Below are 9,252 nucleotides of genomic sequence, written 5' to 3' on the forward strand. Positions count from 1 at the left end.
GGCATGTGGGCATGGTGGAGAATTGAGCCTGCAACTTTCTGGTCCCAGATCAGCTGCTCTCCCTTTACCCCACCTCTGCACCTATTTCATGCTTTACTGGTAACTTTGTGACTTATGAGAATGCTTTGCACAAAACACCAATGGATTTTTATAATGCAGCTTTACTGCTCAGATCTTTCTCAGTACACACACACACATGCATGCGCACACACACACGATACGCTTGGCAACAATGTCTCAGCAGGAGACAGCAGACTTGTTCACAGAGAGATGTTGGGTCATCCTGCTTCCATACTTTGAGAGCTGTCAGAAAAGGATGTGAGGACAGTCAGGCGACAGCTTCTGTCTGTGTTAGCGTAATGACTCAAATTTAGCAGGGAGGGTTACTGAGTGTATTAGATGAACATTCTGACTCACTGCTTCAGCTTGTCTCATTTTGCAACCTAATCCTCTTTTGCATATAGTTCTCTCTGTTCATTCAGTATAAAAACCTACACATATTTACTAACCAGCTCCAACATTGATCAAATAGATTAAAAAATGTGTATAAAACACCCTTGATTATATTGAATTTATGCAGACTTTACTGGCTTTTTTTTTTTTTTCTCATCTGCTGTCAGGCTATGTAGTAAAATAGCTTTTTAGGAAGAAAACGAAAACTATATTTGAGATCATTTGATATACCTTGTTCTGATCTAAGCATGCACATTTTGCAATGGCTCCATCAGGGAATCCTTGTAAGTTTGTGGTCAGAGAAGTAAACATGAAAAGACTGAGGACAGGGTGTAGTGAGTCAAGAAAAAAAAAAAATGTCAGGAGTGATTTACAATGGATAGTATACCAGATAGTGTAAGGGGAAGTTTTACAAGACAGCAGGGAGACCATCTTTGTTATATGGGTTGAAGACGGTGTCAGTAAAAAAACAAGACAAGAGGCGGAGTTGGAAGCAACTGAATAAAAGATTAGCACTGGGAAATAGCAGGATAGACAGGAGCAAGGATGAGTGAATTTAGGGGAAAGCAGTTCCTAGATTATCTGGATATAAAATACAGTAGGGAAAGACTGCAATGGATTAGGCATTTAAGAAGGAGAAATGGTTGAGCTATTGAAATGCTGAAAATGGAGCTGTTAGGGGAAGAGAGGAGGTGTGCAGAGAAGATTTATGCATGTGATGATGGAGCACAGAGTCGGTTGACAGAGGAAGTCTAACGGATGATCCACTGCCATGACCTCTACCAGGATGATGTGCGGATAATATTAATCAGAACAATGTTAGTATGTAATGTTAGCTATATTGATAAATAAATACATATACTAATTTTAAATTATATGCTCATTTGGAAATTCTGCCATGCATTATCACACTGAAACAAAGTGAGCTTGATGCCCATTGTGATTGTTTGTTTTAAACAAGTTTTTACAAGATAGTTATGGATTATTTTAAATTATGGAAGAGAACAACATGTGAAGGCTAAAGATGTATGATGCCACATTCAAACCCATTCATGATACATACACAACAATGATTCTTAGTTTCATTCCAACAACAAAGTAATGTGAATAATTCATCAGAAAACTGATGATGGGAATATCCTGATTCATGCTCAATAATCCAGGTAGAAAAATCCAAAAATGTTAAGTCAGGTTGATAATGGAAATGTTCCAAATTATTGAAAACTTGTTTGGTTGATTCTTTCATATGCAAACTCATGGCATTTTGTGCCATTGTGTTGTTTTACACTGTTCAGGAAAATTTAAATGAGCATCTTTAGGTAGCCAAGATTGAGTATGAGAACTTTGATACATTGTTTTATTAGGCCTTATTTATTTATTAGACACATGTATAGATTTAATATGTAGAATGAGTTTGAGATGTATTCATTGTAAAGATATAAACTAAGATGAGCCTGCAGTCACAAACTTTCCATCAACACGAGTCATTTACATTTAGAATTGGTAACTCGCAAACTTTGAAAATAGAAAATTTACAGAAACAGCACAGTTTAATGAATACTATGTAACATTTAAAACTATAAATATCCACCAGGAGCAGCACGGTGGCACAGTTGGTAGAGCTGCCTCCTCTCAGCGGGAAGGTTGCCGGCTCACATCCCGGCCTGGGATCTTTCTGGGTGGAGTTTGCATGTTCTCTCCGTGCATGTGTGGGTTTTCTCCGGGTTCTCCAGTTTCCTCCCACAGACCAAAAAATCATGCATGTTTGATTGGTAACTCTAAATTGTCCCTAGGTGTGAGTGAGAGAGTGCATGTTTGTTTGTCTCATTTGTCTCTATGTGTCCCTGTGATGGACTGGAGACCTGTCCAGGGTGTCCCCGACCTCTCGCACAATAATGGCTGGACATGTGCACCAGCGATCCCCGCGACCCGAAAAGGAAGAAGTGGGTAAATATAACGACTGGATGAAAATATCCACCAGGAAACTACGCAAATGTAAAATAAATATTTTTAGTTAACAGTGTTATTAGTATCATTATTGTTATTATTTCATTATATTTTACCAATCAAAATCTGGGAACCTGATTATCAGCAAAATGTGGCATATTCAATATGCATGAAACCTTTTTTGCATTAATTACTGCATGTGGAACCAACAATGAGAGAAGTTCATCTGCCATAACATGTTCCCTGCTAAGACAAATGAAACAAACAATAGTGAAGGTGTGTGTTCCTGACAGCTTGTGGTCATGTTTACATGGCAGTAAAGGACAGTAGCAACAGTAGGAGCAGAATTGTACGGATTAAAGAAATACACCATGCAATCTCTGAGCCACTGCGTAATCCTGCTCAAGTAAATACCTGACACTCAATTTTCACCAAGGCCATCCAGAGCTGCTATGACAGCTGTTGTCAGCAGCAGGGTTTAACTCCATCTGCTGAAGGACAAGTGAGGGCGATGAGGCAGCCATAGCCTGCTCAGTGTCCCTCACCTTCTCACCACAGTCCGATTCTGCCAGATGCGTGACGTACACTGAAGATAAAAGCTGTTAATATTCCGATATCAGCTGTTGCAAGCATGACAAATAAAAAAAAAAAGAAAATACTGTGAATTGCATTCATTATTTACAACTTCTAAACAGACTTTATCACACATGAACACAAAGAAGGAGAAAGCGAGTATAAATAAGGGATTATTTAAAAGTGTCTTCTACATGAAAGTGCTTTTTGTAATATCGTGCCACCAGTCTGTGTTTGCTGTGGCACAGTTGCCCTTAATTACTTGTCAAAGAGCGAGGCTCTGCGAGTGTTTCGTTCTCTCATTTATTACACAGCATCGAGAGATTCATCCCACTCTCCACTTTTTTTTTTTTTTTTTTTAGTTACAGATGCATTCAGAAACGAAGAAAGGCAGAATCCTAAAGAGTAGAAAATATGAGTGGAACCTTATAGCACAACGCAAAACTTATATTTACACACCCACTGTGCTTCTCCCAAGACTTAATTCCTGCATTCAAACAGAGAAGCAGAGCCACAAGCAGTTTTATAAACTCAGAGTACATGAGCAATGCAGGCATGTATTACTCTTCACAGTTACTGCATTTATCCCCTAATTCCTGATTATTCTGCAGTGAGCTGCTAGGTGTGCTCAATTTAAAACAAACTACAAGACAGATTTCTTCCCTGCAGGCTCAGCAGCTGAATGCATTTCTTCTTCGTCTTTTTTTATTTCATTTTTACTTCTCCTTTTTTTAATTGGAGCTTAAAATTTAATAGAAACCACTCAGCCATGTGGGATAGTAGTAGTTATTATCATAGGCTAAGTGTTTTAATAAGAAATCATTTAGCATTTTTAGTTACAGAGCCCCCTGTAAAAGAGTTTTTGAGTGCTTTGCCTTCAGGTGATGTAAATATGAGCAGTTTCAGAGGGATAGCCCTATAAGTATTCAACTATTTAAACTGGAAACGTGTGCAGAAATGTTGCATAGTCGTAACAGCCAAACCCAGTAGGTGCATGTGGCACTTGGAAAAGCATACATTTTATCATCCTGTTTTCAGGGTTTTATTGGAACAGCCGGTGTGTTTTTAGGCTCTTCTTGAGTTTGAGTTGCTGGTTTTGAACTGCATTTTAGTCACGAGGTTGGTTAATTAACTGCAGGATGTTAAGGAGGGTGATGTTATTTGTGTTTTAAAACAGGTGGGTTTATGTTTTGGTACATTCGTTGGCAATGAAGCTTTAGGGCCATGCTAAGAAAAGAAAAACAAATAAATAAAAGCCATAAAATTACAAGAATAAAGTCCTTGTATTACGAGAATAAAGTCGTAAGATACTTTTTTCCAGCTCTCGTTTATTTATTTATTTTTTTCAACGAGTCGGATCCACAATGCGACCTGTCAATCAATCCATTAGGTGTGTCAGCAAATGACCAATCTGAAGCTAAATTATTCTTACCTGCAGAGAGCTGCGCTGCAGCACATCAGAGCATTCAAAGTCCTGACACTGATAATAATTTATGCTAATGCGCTAACAGATTAATTATCTCCTTATTTGTAAAACCAATACCAAAGTATAACTTAACAACATGATCAACATTATTCATTTCATCACAGTTAAAATGCAGTAAACTCTGCTTTATCTTGTTCGAGTTCGGATAATATTACGACTCATTTAGCTTCCGATTGGTCATTCTCTGACATGCCTACTGGATTGATTGACAGGTCGCGTCATGGATCCAACTCAGGGAAAAAATAAAAATAAATAAATAAATAAATAAACGAGAGCTAAAAAAAAAAAATTAATAATTTGTATAACATTATTATCGTAATATTAAAATTTATTCAACTTTATTATCGTAATACTTAAGACTTTATTCTCATAATGTTATGACTTTTATTTATTTGTTTTTTTTTCTTAGTGTGGCCCTAAAGCTCTATCATAGTTTTATAACATGTCAACATGTACGTTTTATCTGAACGGAGACAAAAAGTGATTAGTATAGCATGACATTTTATTTTATTTTTTTAAGAGAAAGGACTGTATATATATATATATAATTTTTTTTAATTTTTTATTTTTTATTTTATTTTTTTTGCTAGAGCGCCTTCTCTTTGTACTGCCAGGTAATAGAAACCCTGTTGTTCTGATGCTTTCAATTAAGTCCTTAGTACAAAGGCATTGGGTTTTGTGAGATAAATGGTGAAGAAGCAAAACAAATAAGCAAACAAACAAATAAATAAATAAATAAATAATGGAGGGACAGATGAGTGAGCTTGCGATGAGAATAAAGTATTTTTTTATTGGCACGGACATGTTCTTCATTTCCCTAATTGATGAAATAAAGATATATAAATAAGCTACACCAGTTCTGGCACACACTGACAGTACAGCAAAGACCAGGCAGCACAATCAGATCTTTTATCAGCTACAAGGCTTTGTGTGTTTACAACGCATCTCTTATCTTTCAAATTTCAATCTGTCCTGGTGCAAAAAACCAATTATGCTCCTAATATTAACCCCTTTAGAGAATTAACCCCACACCAATACTCTTTGAACAAATAAAAAGTGGGCGAGGATCCCGCTGCCAGAGTTAAATGAGGAAATAAATAATGGATGCTGGCTTTGCCTCGCTCCCTCTGTTCACCACTGATCCTACCCACCTGGAGGGCTTCTAAATAAGATCCTGCACTGGCTGAGCACAACACAGCAGTTCATTGATCCCAACACTGAGGTTAGGCCTCTTCCCTCAGGTTCACATATGAAGGTTGAAGAGACGGTTTGAGAAAATATAACATAAATAAATGAATAAAAAACAAAATGCACATAGCAATGAATAACTCACCTGCCCTCCAGGAAGAGAAATGCAGATCAAAAGAGTCAGCAGCTTGAATCTATGGTACGTGCATGCAAGTGTCAGGCTGGTTATGTATTTCAAGTAAAAATGAAATGTGACTCATTCTGAAAATCTTTCATATTGTTCATGGATCTGTGCAATTAGTGTGGTGTGTTTGTTTAATGACAGCAGAGGCATCAGAGCAGACATTTGAAGATCGGTGCTATAATTGGAAACATGCAGCCTACAGTACGAAACACATGTGGAGTCAACAGCACGGAGGCACCTAAATGTCATCACTTACCAGATCAGAAGTATATTCATATGTTTGAAAAAGTTGAAGACGTGCTCACACTCTGATTGCTGAGCTCTGATTCTGGCTGATTAACGTCTCAAATGCTTGTATACCTCAACTACAGCCCCAAACCCCATATGAGTTGAAAATGAGGTGCCATGGATGAATTCCTGTCAACCTGGTGGCGGTTCTCGAGTACCTGACCACCGAGATCCTAGAGCTGGTGAGAAACTCGGCTCGTGACAACGGGAGGACCGGGATCATCCCCTGGCACCTTCAGCTGTCTGTCCATGGCGATGAGGAACTTGGCAGACTGCTGGGAGGAGTGACCATTGCGCTGGGAGGAATTATACTTGGCATTCAGGCAGTCCTGCTGCCCAGGAGGACTGAGAGGCCCGTCGTGTCTGACGGCAAGCTGGATCCACGTTGACGGATCAGTATCGGTGGCCAGATTCTTCGGCTTCACTGCAGGAAATGTTTCCTGCCCATAGTTATCAGCATCCAACAACTCTTGAATGAAACCAGGATGATGAGCTACAACAAAGCTTTATTTCCCTTTGGGATTAATAAAGTATTTTTGAATTAAATGGAACTGATTTGAAGTTATCCACATCAGAGATAAAATACTCAGTGAAACCGAGTGATATTTTTGAACTTATAGGAAACAAGTAGAAAAGATGAAACTACTTTATTTCCATTTCATTATTTCAAGTTAATCTGAAGAGGAGTAGAATGATCTTGAACAGAATTTACTCAAGTTACAAGTGCTTGTATTGCCTAAGTAACATTCAGGAAAAAAATAATGAATAAATTAAACAAAATAAGTCAAGTGCAAATTCTGATTTCACTAACATATTATTGTCCAATGCTGTACAGTTTGTTTCTTCTTTGTGAAGCACACAAATGTCAATCATGTGAGTGTGTGTTTGTGCTGGGAACATATTAAGCATTCTCTTTTCGATCAGTGTCTCCATTGGGTTTAATGCATTAAAAATGTATCTTCACTTGCTGAACATAGCCAGCCAACATATTTCCTACTCACTGCAGTACATATTATTTTGCACTAGTTAGAACAACTATATATATATATATATATATATATATATATATATATATATATATATATATATACTTTTCTTCATGCATAATGTAGATTTTTAACATATCTAATATATCACAATGCACACATTTTACCTCTTTATTGTGGAACTGTGTGAAATCAAGTGTTGCATGCTTCATTTTCCATCCATGTCACTAAAGGATGATAAGAAAATAATTTGATGGTAAACCAACAACCTTGAATGTAAACATTTATCAATGATTACTGTATGTCTCACAATGAAAACTAGACATTTTTGTTAAATAATTAAATTAAATTTTAATTTTAAATTCAATAAAGATTTTGTGTCTTTGTGATAAGTGTTAATAATAAAACAGCTGAAGACCCTCTTTAAATGTTAGACCTTTGCTAAGATGTCTGTTATGGTTCATCCATGGAGTTCTGGAAATTCATCTGAGTCACAGGTTGTACTGAAGTGCTGAAAATAGAGGGGAAATAAAAAAAATAAATAATCACAGGCACTGGAATAGGCTGAAGATAAAAAAAAGAAGAAGAAAGATTAAGATAGTTATGCTCATAAAATATCATATTTTTTAGTTTTTTTTCAGAATTTTGAACATGAATAAATCCCATAAAGTATTAGTCGCTTCAGGTGCAGAGAAGGTTTTTGGTTTTCAGTTATTAATGCATAAAACTCCCCACACAGCTGGTGAAAAATGTCACTGCAGAATCGTTGTAGTAGTTCACAGCCTCACAACAGAGGGCTTTTCTTCTTCTTGTTGCGATGCTACTGTTGGTGTGATTGTTCCGGATTAGTCTCATCCACAAATCTGAAGCAGATGTGCTGTATTTGCCAGATGCTGCTCCAGTGGCTCAGTGACTTACAGGGTGTGAGATGTTGGTGATGAAGTTGACGGAGAGATTGAAATATAAACATTATCGAGGTAGTTGCTTGCAACAAATCCAGTAGGCTTCAGCAATTCCGTATTGTATCGAAAATGAGTAATGGTTTAGCACAAACTTGGCCAGCACAATAAACCTGGTCTGTAACAAACTATTAAACTGAAACTGGAGCTATTAAAAACAAAGTCTTATTAATATGTTTTTTGGGGGTAAATAGGCAATAAAAAAGCCATTTAGGTAAAACTAAATAAATAAATGCAATCAATAAATAAAAATAATATATATACACTGTAGTCCCACCATTATCACAGGGTTTATTTTCTGGACACCCTCACAAAAAAAGTGAAAAGCCACAAAGTAGAAACACTATATTTATTTTTGTATTTATATATTAAGGCTTTATAAACCCTTCCCACACTCTTGCAATGATCTAAGCTCTTAAGCCCATGTGACTTTAACAAGACGGATATCTGTACTGTACAGTACTGCAACATTTCATATGAGGAACTCACCCACCTCGGTCCGGTTTTGTTCGGTTTCTGATTGGCTCTCTGCAGCCGTTGAGCACCAGATGCTTTTGAAAAGAGCCCGACCTTCAGAGAGCCAGTACAAAACCACACAATGGTCCCAATCGAGTCCAAATAATCCAGAGAAATCTGAATGAAAAAAGGCTCGGTGAGCTCTGGAGAAGACACCAAACCTCCAAATAACGCCTCCCCGCTCGCGAGGTTTCATGGGCCGGCAAGCAGCACTCAGACTGACGGATGAGCCTAGAAGTAGTTTTTGTTCAGTTCTGATTGGCTCTCTGCAGTCACTGAGCGCCAAAGTCACTATGAATAAGAATCAAACTTTTTAGTCAGGTTCAGATCGGATCAAAACTGTCCCTCCATTTCAGCAGAAAGCAGCGGGCGGAAGCACTGTTGGCTTCTGGGTAGTGTAGTTCTTTTGGACGTATGTTACAGTATAGGTTTATTGAAAGTCAACTACAAAATGGCAGTGCTTATCCCAAGTATTATTATTTTTTCATTAATTTGTTTTTTTTATCTGTACCGTCCCAACCACTTGAGTAATATTAAAGTTGACAATCCTTGAAAAAACATGAAAGAGCGAGTCTGTGAATGTCAATATCGCAAAGTAGTGAGTGACTACTGTATATACAGTACATATATATATATATATATATATATATATATATATATTAGTACTGTGCA

This window comes from Nematolebias whitei, chromosome 3 (genome assembly GCF_014905685.2).
Source record: "Nematolebias whitei isolate Nwh7 chromosome 3, NemWhi1, whole genome shotgun sequence".
Classification (NCBI taxonomy): domain Eukaryota; kingdom Metazoa; phylum Chordata; class Actinopteri; order Cyprinodontiformes; family Rivulidae; genus Nematolebias; species Nematolebias whitei.